Here is an 8,993-nt window from a genome sequence, read left to right on the forward strand (position 1 = left end):
GCGCGCCCGGCCGGGCGGGGGAAGTAAAGTCGGCGCCCGAACTCGCGCCTGGCCGGGCGCGAGAAACATACCTGATGAGAAAAAAGGCACGCCCGATCGGGCGATGCCTCGCCTGATCGGGCGCGTGTTAGCTTTAGGAGACGATTAGCGTCGTTTAAGTTTGTTTTACTTTAGGATTCTTGCTTAATATAAATACTTCTCCGTTAAGCGAGTTTAGTATCCTTTTTTACTCTTTCTTAATTCTTCTCTTAGACTTTCTCTCTCTACTTAGCTTTTAGATTAGTTTCTCTCTCTAATACTTTGTTCTTAACTCTACTCTTAATTCCAGATTACTTTGGTAACAATTTCTTTTCTCTTAATCTCAGTTATTTTTTTATTCCTTTGATCATGTCTTGTTTTATTGCTTTGATTAGTTTAGATTTAATTATGCGTGAGTAGTTTTATTTCTGGGGTTTTTGGGGATCCATAAATAATATGAAGGGGTAATTTATTGTTGTTGATTATCAATGCTATATTAATTTCCTATTGATTGATTTAATGCTCTGTGACTAGATTAGGCCTGATCTTTTATGCATGAGTTTGACGATATTGATTCGAGATTCAAGAGATGAGAATTGATGTTTAGGTCTAGTTTCAATGGGCAGGTTAATTTATAAATGGTTAAGTCGAGATTCGAGAGATGAGATTTAATACCGGTAAATTAATTGTGTGATTGTAATATGTAGCGAAAGCCCTTTATGATCTGATTAATTTATGCATTGATGATTGATTATTATGTTTTACCCTGGAATATTATTTATTGGTGAACCTATGCCCTAGGTCTTTTATTCATTGTTTTCTCCTTACTCTTAATCTTCGTAGTTTAGTTTCCTTTGATTATAATATTTTGGTTACTTTATAATTTAGATTGCTTGAATTAATTAGGAATAGAAATACCAGTTTCCCTGTGGATTCGACCCTACTTCCCTATCTATTATTAGTTAGTGGTTTTAGGAATTACTTTTGATTAGGTGATACGACTTTCGCCTGTCAAATTTTGGCGCCGTTGCCGGGGAAACGGTTTTTTTTTTTTTTTTTTCCTGATTATTTTTGTAGTCTAGGTTATTTCTTTTTGTCTCAGAGAACGTTAGTTCTTTGAGGCAAGTCTCATATTTGCTTTTAGTTCTTTGTTTATGCCCATGTGTTCCAGATCAGGTTACATCCCATTCGATCCTGAGATCAAACGATCCTTCCATAGACAGAAGAATTTTCACAAGCAAATTCTGGCGGGTTCTAGTGATAATAATAATCACTGAGACCCTCCAACTGATTCTAGCGATTCAGAGGTATCTTCAGATCCAGAATCAGAGATGACGGCTCCAAAGAAGCTTAGTGATTATTCACAACCAAAGCTTACAGATTTTCCACACCTTACTCCCACTCCAGCTCTTGATGGGGTACAGTTTGAGATTAAACCACAATTTATAACGATGATAGAAAGGAAGCAATTTAGTGGAGCTAAGGGTGAAGACCCAAATCTTAATATTGTAGACTACTGTCAAAACTGTAATACTATCAGGCAAGCTGGTATCACACAAGACCAAATCAGGGAGATTCTCTTTCCTTTCTCTTTATGTGGAAAAGCCAAATTATGGTTTAATGGTTTAAATAGAACTGCACTTGGTATAACTGACTGGGAAACCCTTGTTTTGAACTTTTATAACAAATATTATCCTGTAGAGAGAACAGCTGTACTACGGAGTACAATTCAGAACTTTACCCAAGAAGCCGATGAAACTTTATATGAGGCTTGAAAGAGGTTCAAAGATCTACAAAGAGAATGCCCCCACCATAATCTGGCACAATGGCAATTGATCTAAGCCTTTTACTATGGGATTGAAAATTCATCTAGAATAATATTGGATTCTGCAGCTAGTGGGAGGTTTATGAACCTTAATGTTGATGATGCAGGTCAAGTTATAAAAAATATGGCGATACATAATTCCCAATATGGGAATCCTAGAGGCTTTGCTAACAAGGGGAAGCATAGTGTTGACTCTGTATCCTTTTTGCAAGCTCAATTAACCTCTACCTGCCAGAAATTAGATAATCTTAGTACTGCAAATGTAGCTAATGTTTCTGCAATTAATAATAATGCTAATGAGGCTTTTTGTGAAAATTGTGGAATTATAGGTCATTGGGAACAAGATTGCAGAAGTTCCATGGAGCAAGTCAATGCCTTTCAAGCTTATAGGCAGAATAACCCATACTCCAACACCTACAATCCTGGGTACCGGAATCATCCGTACCTTCCTACCGGAGCATCAATGTTCAAAATCCACCACAACAAGAATCACAGGCGCCACAACAACAACAACAGAAATATTACCACCCCAATGCTGGCCAGAAGAACCAACCACAACAACCCTCCTCATCTTCCGACCCTGCTTTGGTAGAAATTAGAGCGATGCTGGCTAATATGCAGAAGCACATGGAGAGTATAGATGCCCAAATTGATTCGATCCTAGCACACAATAAAATTGTAGATGATCAAATTGCGCAAATTTCCGCTACTCTGCAAGCCCGTCAACAGGGAGCCCTGCCAGCACAGCCGACTAGACCTACGGATCAAGCCTATGCAATTACTCTAAGGAGTGGTTCAAACTATTAAGGGCCCCCTATGCCCATAGATGATGAACCTGTTTTAATAAATAATGCTAATCTTGATTCCGTTAAACCTAACAATGTAGCTAATAGCCCTGCAGGGCTAAAGAGTAGTACTAATACATCTGATTTTACATTGCAAGGTACGACTCCAGGGAAGGTGGCAACTCTAGATAAGAGCAATAATGCTCTAAAACCAGTTATCAAACTTCCATTCCCCCATCGTCACCTGAAAACAAATTTGAATAAGCAGTTTGGTAAGTTTCTAGAGATGGTAAAAGATTTGCAGGTAACAGTTCCCTTCACTGAATTAATTACACAAATTCCTGCATATGCAAAATCTATGAAGGAAATATTGACAAGAAAAAGGTCTATTAGTGAGGTAGATATAGTAGCTTTCACTACAGAGTGTAGTGCCGTACTTCAAAATAAATCTCCACCTAAATTAAAAGATCCGGGTAGTTTTTCTATCCCTTGTCATATTGGCAATCTAATGATTGATAAGGCATTATGTGATTTGGGTGCAAGCGTTAGTGTTATGCCATTATCTGTGTGTTTCAAGCTAAATATGGGTAAATTAAAAGCTACTAACATTACTCTACAAATGGCCGACCATTCTTTTAAATACCCCTTAGGTCTTTTAGAGGATGTTTCCTGTTCGAGTAGGTAAATTTTATATACCTGTTGATTTTGTTGTTCTTGATATGGCTGAGGATACGCAAACCCCAATTATTTTGGGTAGACCATTCCTTAACACTTCAGGAGCAATTATAGATGTGAGATATGGCAAATTGACACTATCAGTAAGGGACGATAAAATTATTTTTAATCTTAATAATACCCCTAAATGCCCCATGACAGAGGAGAAGTGCTTTAGTGTTGATGTGGTTCAAAATTATTCTAAAAAGCCCCAAGCTCTTGTAAAAGATCCCTTGGAGGCGGTATCTTGTGTTGCATCCTTTACAGATGAGATAGACAAATGGAAAAAGGAAGTTGATGCAATAGAAAGAGCCCTCTACACTGTCGGTCTTGGCTTTGAGGATGAGAAGGTGGAATTAAACAAGCAAGCTATGGAAATTGAGCCTACGGTAAGTGTTCCGCCAGATCGAGTTGCAAGTGCTAAATGTAGTGAAAATTTTAAGCAACCATCGATCGAAGAGGGATCTTTAGTGCATAGCATTGAAGAACCCCCAGTCCAAGTCAAGGAAGATCCACCAGACAAAGTGAATTGGCGTCCCACAGGGTATGTCAGGAAGCCGTGTCGTGGCCCCAAACATCGCTCAATCGGGTGAGAAACCGCCCGAACAAGCATTAGGCCAAGGGTCCTAGTTCTTGTACTTGGTAAGAAGGTCGTGCGGGACCTAGATAAACCAGCGCTTTGCGGGAGGCAGCCCGTATTTTAATGCTTTTTAGACTAGTTTTTCTTTCTTTTTTTTTCTTATGAGAGGAGAGAGGAGGGAGGAGGGAATTTAATGAGTTTTTGTACAGGTTTGAAGGAAAAGAGTTAGCCAAAAATTGAAGAAAAGAAATTTGGCGAAAAATCGTCCAATTCGCCTCGGGCCCGATCGGGCGAAGCTCGCCCGACCGGGCGTGAGAGTGAGGTTAGAAAATCAAGAATTTTCGCCCGATCGGGCGAATGCCGCCTGACCGAGCGCGAAATTTGACTTATACGGACATTTTCGATCGCCCGATCGGGCGAAGGGCGCCCGGTTGGGCGCGAGAGCAAAGAACTATTAAACATTCAGATCGCCCGATCGGGCAACAGTCTGCCCGACTGGGCGCGACACCAGACGCCCCCATTTCCTCTTCTTCCTTCTTCTTTCTTTCTTCATTTCTCTTTTCCTCCATAACTTTCTCTCTTTAAAACCTTAAAACCTCTACTTTCTCTCTAAGATCTTCTCTTCATTTCTTACCCAAATCCAATAACTTTTTACGTATTTTTTAATCCTCTCTTCATCCTCTACAATCCTATATAAAAATTTTCAAGTTTCAATCAAATAATTTTACACCCATTTTTCTACTATGGCTTCAGAGAGGGCTCGATCAATTTTTAGTAGGAGTTCTAGCTCGAGAGAGGAGTACGATCCAGATTTGCAACTCTCCTATTGGCCAACAATCCGTATAGCTAGCCAGGAGCAAAAGGAACAGCTAGAACACCTTGCCGGGTGGGAGGTAATTCCTTCACGGTGGTTACACCGCCCTACTCTAGAATCTTATGGTTTGTATGATTTTGTTAAACGATTTTTGAATGATATAGGAATGAGAAAATTCGTTGACATGCATTATCCTACATACCGTGAATTAACATGTGAATTTTTGTATTCTTTGAAATCTGTAAATAGTAGAAATGGACCGAACTTATTTTTTAGGTTGAACAATAGGAATATTAGTTTGACATATGTTGAATTTTGTAAATTATTTGAATTGAATTCTGAATTACCATTCCAATGGCATGCTGATTATAAAATGGGTGATATTTATCATGCTCTATCTGGTTTACCTACCCCCGACCCCCAACATGCTAGTACGAAATCTATCCATCACCCTATCCCAAATATCTGGCAAAGATTTGTGGGTTTGTGTTTTCTTTGTAGGAACGAGCCTCATAACGCCCAAACCAACGAACTAGCTGTTATTAGACACTATGTGTATGGGTTTGGTAAACTAAACATAGGTAGATACATTGTCCACCACCTGAGTAGACATGCCACAACCATTACCCAGTCTCGTACCCCTATTCGTATAGGAGGCCTTATCACTAGGATAGCAGTTAAAGAGACCGATTTTGTTGAGAATGGACCCCACCATATGACTTACTATGGACCGGATACCTATATGACTGCTAGGTATTTTGAGGAGTTGGGTTGGGTACGACTGGATAGTGAGCAGACCCCCCCACTGGTGTATTAGGACTAGGACCGAGCAGCCATTCCCATCTTTTCCCTACCTAGTCCTGACTTGACTGCCTTTCCCCCCGGGCAAGCGTCCTAAACGTACGACCTTTTAGTTTCCCATGCTAGGGGCAAGCACCACCAATACCACCACCAGTTCCACCACCCCAGCCTGAGCCCGAGGTAGTGCGTTCACCACCTCGCATGTCTCACTCTGTCCCCCATGTTGACTCTGACCCAGTTTGGGACCATTAGAGTATAGGTCAGGCTTTAGGCCGTATTGAGCAGTCCCACACTGACCTTAGGAGGATGGTAGGCTCCCTCGACCATAGATTAGGGTACCTTGAGAGGAACCAGGGTAGAGCTCTCTACCCTATGTATGATGATTATGCTCGTCGGGGAAACATTCCCGACGATGCCATTTACCCTGACTGGTTTCAGCCTCCACCCCAGGGATACGATAAGGATCCCACTGCCCATGGTATTTATACTGACTATTCTGCCTTCCATGGGTACGGCCAGGACCTTTCGGGGGACCGGCGGGGGGGAGTTTTCATGCTGATTATTTTGGTGGTAGCTCTTCTGGTGCAGGTGGTGCAGGTGGAAGTGGAGGTGGAGGTTTCGGCTCCATGGATGAGGATGATGTGGACTAGCTATGCTGGGCTAGTTCCCGAGCCAATGAGCACATTGTCTGATTCTGGCTTGGGGGAGATTTTGGATTTGGTATCTTTCTTTTTCTCCTTTCTTTTGTTTTTGGTGTGTTTTCTTATTTTAGATTTATTTCTTTCTAGGTTAGTTTTATTGCTTTCTTTTATATGAAAAAATACAAAAAAATTGAAAAAATAAAAAAAAATCTAAAAATACGTTCCAATGAATTGTAAATCATGCTTCCCTGTGCCCCATACTTGGAAAATATTGTTTTGATTCTTGGTATATGATAATAAACATTGTGGATTAGTTGATCATGATTTGAAGTTTGATTGCTTAGATGTCCTAACATGCGTCAATTTTGTCCAACTGCTTGTGAATATAGTGCTTGACTAGTTGATTTGGTTAGGAATGTGTGATAGTTCCTGGTATGTCAATGAATTTGAGTATTGGTTTGCAACTATAAGTAATGTTTATATGACTCATAATCATGCACATTGTGGAGGACGAAGGCATTTGTTCTTTTAGGTGGCCTTCACATGATTTAGATACATTTGTTCCCTTCTTGCTACCCATGTTGTTGCCTTAACTTTTTGTTGTTTATTAGCCACATTACAAGCCTATTTTTCCCCATTGGTTACTAGTCCCAAGCTTGGCTTGGGGGAGCTATTAATGAGTGAGGTGAGGGAGTTTGTAGTTGTAGACACCTAAAAATGTCTCCCCAAAACCAAACCCGATGATAAATAACCTTTCACCGCCACTATTGGTCGGGTTTAGTATTTAATCCCGAGAGTGCTTAAAGAATCGTATCTTATTAAATTCTTGTTTTTGAAAGGTCTATGGATCAGTCTTGGTGTTTGGTAAAAGCATAGTTTTAATTTGTTAATTAATTTTAAGCCCAAACCTTTTTTATTTTATTATTATTTATTTTATTTATTTTTATTATTTTAGCCCGAATAATAAAAGTCAGAAAAAAGCCCGAAATTATCAATCGGCACTTAAAAAGCCGAAAGAAATTAGGGTTAAAAAAATGAATTTAGACGGAAAAGTGGACTGGAACTGACCGTGTCACGGTCAAGCTTGACCGTGTCACGGGAACTCTTCCCGTCTGACGGTGGGACTTCCCGTGACACGGGAGGTCTGCTGTGACACGGGAAGTTCCGTGTCCTTTTTCGCGTAAACCCTTAACGCGTTTTCCGTTCCGTTTTCTAAAAATTTCCCGCGACACTCCAAAACTGACCGTGTCACGGGAACTTGTACCGTCTGACGGTACAATCTAACCGTGTCACGGTACAGTCTGACCGTGTCACGGGATGCATTTTTAGGGTTTTTATCATTTTAGGGTTCCGTGTGCTCCCTCAGCACATTTCCCTATAAATACCCCCTCATTTCTGATGAACGGGGGGGCAGAATTCGATTATTCTTACTTTCTCTCTTCTATGCTCTTAACCTAAACACTAGCCTACCCTTTTCACTTCAAAATTCCTTCTTCAAGCACTCAAAGGAGTCCATATTTTACTCGAGGTTCTGTCCTTAAACCAAGGCGTGAAAGGTAGAATCATTTGAGGGTTTGGCCCCAAAATCAACTTTATTTTATTTAATTTAATTTAGTTATTGTTTTATTATTTTCTTGAAGTTACTAACTCGTTTATTATTTTGTAGTTGCAAACAAACAGATTCAAAGTAAGGATCATGCTCTTTTTATTATTATTGTTTTTCTAACGATTTTTATGTTGTTGGAATCATGATTAAATTGGTTTTTATATTAATATTGATTCTATTATTTATTTTGATCACCATATTGCATGTTTAAGGGGAATATGTAATTGAAAATCACGACTAATAAGATAATTTGGACAACCGGTTTAGGATCCTTTTTAATCTTGTTGTTTAATCAAGTGATCACCAAATTTTTAGAATTATGTGTGCATTAATTTTGAACCAATTTAGTTAAATAATAGTTTGGAGCGAATTGAATTATTGTTTGTATGCCTTTGAGATCACAGGAATGCTTTTCAATATAAGAATCGAGTAGAGGCCAATACGGGCGAATGTGACTCCATGACTCACTTCGTACCATCATCCCCGATCCTCCTTTCGTGGTTCCGAACCATATGGAGTTAGTAATCTCATGGATTATGAATGGGGTGTAACCTTCACGGGTCAATCGTTGTTGCCTATCGTTGTCCCTTGTCGTGGTTGCCTTTTTATGATCCGTGAACGGTTTACAAGTTCCTTAAAAAATTTGTTGGCGGCTCCCTACTTTATTTGTCCCTAATCGTTGTCCCTAATCGTGATGTCAATTCCCACTTCCTATGAGTGCCAAGCATATTCACCACATGTTTTTAACGTAGGCGCACTTTGAGCGACGCCTACAATTTGGCGACTCCACTGGGGAGGATTCTTAATTATTTATCGATTTGAGTGATCGGTATTTAATTAAGATGAGTGGATGAGACTTGAAAGATTCTTGAAAAAAATATTCCTGTGATTAATTTGGCATTTTGCATCTACATAGACGTTTTAACGTCGCATTCAGGTCTGTACCGTAGGAAAAATTGGATAACTTGGTTGCGCGCAAAAGCATACAGGGCACCAGTCAGATTTTCTGACTGCCGTGTCACGGCAGAGTCTGCCGTGTCACGGTACAGTGTACCGTCTGACGGCACATTGTACCGTGACACGGGAATTTTTGCCGTGTCACGGCAGTCCTAAAATCAGTCCGGTGACCTATTTTCTTTTCCCACAGTTGACTTCCTTCGATTTTTCTGAAAAAACGTATGTGTTCTACATGCGTCTTAGCCCCGGGGA

The sequence above is a fragment of the Chenopodium album genome, chromosome 8 (assembly GCF_948465745.1).
Source record: "Chenopodium album chromosome 8, dcCheAlbu1.1, whole genome shotgun sequence".
Classification (NCBI taxonomy): Eukaryota; Viridiplantae; Streptophyta; class Magnoliopsida; order Caryophyllales; family Amaranthaceae; genus Chenopodium; species Chenopodium album.